Here is a 2461-nt window from a genome sequence, read left to right as displayed (position 1 = left end):
GATGGGGTGATGGCCTTGTCCTGCCCTCCTTGGCTCTGACCTGACAGTGCTGGGGTGCAGCCGGGAGTCCCAGATGACACAGCTGTCCTGGACCCCGTGCTCAGCAGGGAAGCCAGGCTTGGCAGGAGTCCGGCCCTGGGATCGGCTCCTCCTACTGGAGAGCCACCCATGAGGGGTGCAGGCCGTACCAGGCTGCGTGGAGGGGACCTGAGAAGCATCAGAACCACAAAGATTCCATTCACAGGCTCTCGGCCCCAAGGCTGCCTGTTTGTGGTGGAATGAGCCGTGGACATGTGTGAGTCTGTAACGTGGTTGGCGCTTTTGGCCCCTTATGCAAACATTTTGAGAGAGGGAAAGTGAGGCTCAGAGAGGACGGGGACTTGCAGATGAGAGCTGCGATTTGCCCAGGGCCACCCCAGGGGCTCCAAACCCTGGTGTCTGGATGACTGACTCTCAAGAGAAGCAGGCAAAGCCCTGGGCAGGTGTGAGGTGAGGTTTCCAGCACCTCACTGGGATCCAGAGAGACAGTTTGTGAGACTGCAAAGCCTGGTGTGAAGGGGGACCCAAGGAAGGAGCAGGTGGGGGCCAGCCCAGCTGGGAGACTCTGAAAAGTTCCGCCTGGAACGGTGAGCAGCCAGGATCCGCCTTGTGCAACAGCTGAAGGCCTGGGTTCAAATCCTGGTTCTGTTACCTCCCAGCTGCATAATGAGTTGTGTTCTTCCCCCACCCAAGACTGATTGATTTTTTTCATTGATGTGAAATTTACATAACATAAAATTAACTATTTTAAAGTGTACAGTTCTGTAGCATTTTGTACATTCACAATGTTGTGCAATCACGTCTGTCTAGTTCCAACATTTTCATCCCCCAAAAGGAACCTGGTCCCATTAAGTGTTGTTCCCCACTCCCTCCTCCCAGCCCCAGAGCGCCCCACTCTGCTTTCTGCTTGATCCTGTCTCTTCACCTCTCAGTCTCCTTATCTGTGAAATGGGGATGACTCAAGGTTTGTTGGGAAGTAAAAGCAGATAAAGCCCTCGGCACAAAGATGGTCACTGATTCATGCCTGCTCCCCCACCAGACAAACTCTGTGCTCCCTGAGAGCAGACTCCAGCAGGAGGACCCCAGTTCTCAGGGGCCAGGAGGGTGGAGATTGGGAAGATTTCTGCGAGGAGGAGGAGCCACGGGGAGCCCACAGCATGGGAGCTCAGCTCTGGGGCAGGTAGAGGCAAGGGCCCAGCTGGTCCGGCAGTCACTGCCCCGCATCAGTCAAGCCGGAAGCATAAGGCCCACATGACAGCCCAGTAGGAATCTGATGACCATCCACGTGCCAGTGAGATTGGGGTGGAAGTAATAGCCGTGGTGACCGGGGACTCAATGGGAGGAGTTGCCAAGGCATGGAAGCAAGATGCAGAGCAAGAAAACCAAAGCCAAAACCAAATAAACAAATAAAATCTATGCATTTCTGTATCTACAGGCCTATCCATGTTGCCTATCTCGCCATCAATCAAAAGTCACTCCCTGATCGGCAGCATGCCGCTTCCCTCCTCTTGCCTTTCCTGAGTCTCGATTACACTGGGCACCTCTGTGTCCGGCGAGGTCACAGGGTCCTGTTTGCAGGCCCCACCTCGGGTCCCTGTGGGGAAAGATGGGAACACGGACACTGTGTCCCTGGGCCCCACGGGAGCCCAGGCGCCACCTGAGCTGCCCTGGAACGAGGGCATGGCACAAGGAAAACGGAGATGCTTGGCTGGGGCCAGGCCTGAGCCACTCCCAAGCTGGCCACGGGGCGCCCGACTGCCTGATCTGGGCAGGGAATTGAGGCCACCGGGAAGGGCTGCTCGGCCAGCCCTGAACACAGCTTCCTGAGTGAGGGTCCTGAGCCGTGGAGACGGAGACCCCTTACCCTAGCCGAGCAGCCTCGGAGAATTCCCTACGCTCACCACCGATGACAGGGGCTGTCTGAAATGAAATCCCAAGGTGCACCCTGGCACAAAAGTCAAGGAGTGGACACGGGAGTCAGGTGGCCTTGATTTGAGTCCCAGCTCTGATACATACTTGCCATGGACAGAGGACAGAGTGAGCTCCCCATCACCAGAAGCGTTCAAGCCAAGACTGGACAGCCTTAACTTTTTACGTGGTGTGTAGGCCACGGTTGAGGGAAGAAGCCCATCCACAGCGTTGGTTTGTGGTTGAGGGCTTCTCTGTTGGGAGGGGGTCCTGCCAAAGCAAGTACCAACAGCAGTAACCCAAATGTCCTTCCATATGGCACCAGTTAAACATGGCACATTCATGCCATAGAATATTATGCAGTTATAAATAAGAGCGAGGAAGCCACTTCTGTACTAAAGCAGGCTGTACATGAGGTAATAACAGCAGGGTTGAAAATACTGTTCAAAAATGGAGAGAAGAATACAGACCTATGTTTGCTTGTCTTTGTGTAAAGAAAGGAAAATATAAGAAA

Source organism: Rhinolophus sinicus, linkage group LG10 (genome assembly GCF_036562045.2).
Source record: "Rhinolophus sinicus isolate RSC01 linkage group LG10, ASM3656204v1, whole genome shotgun sequence".
NCBI lineage: Eukaryota > Metazoa > Chordata > Mammalia > Chiroptera > Rhinolophidae > Rhinolophus > Rhinolophus sinicus.
Note: the sequence above shows the minus strand (reverse complement) of the source record.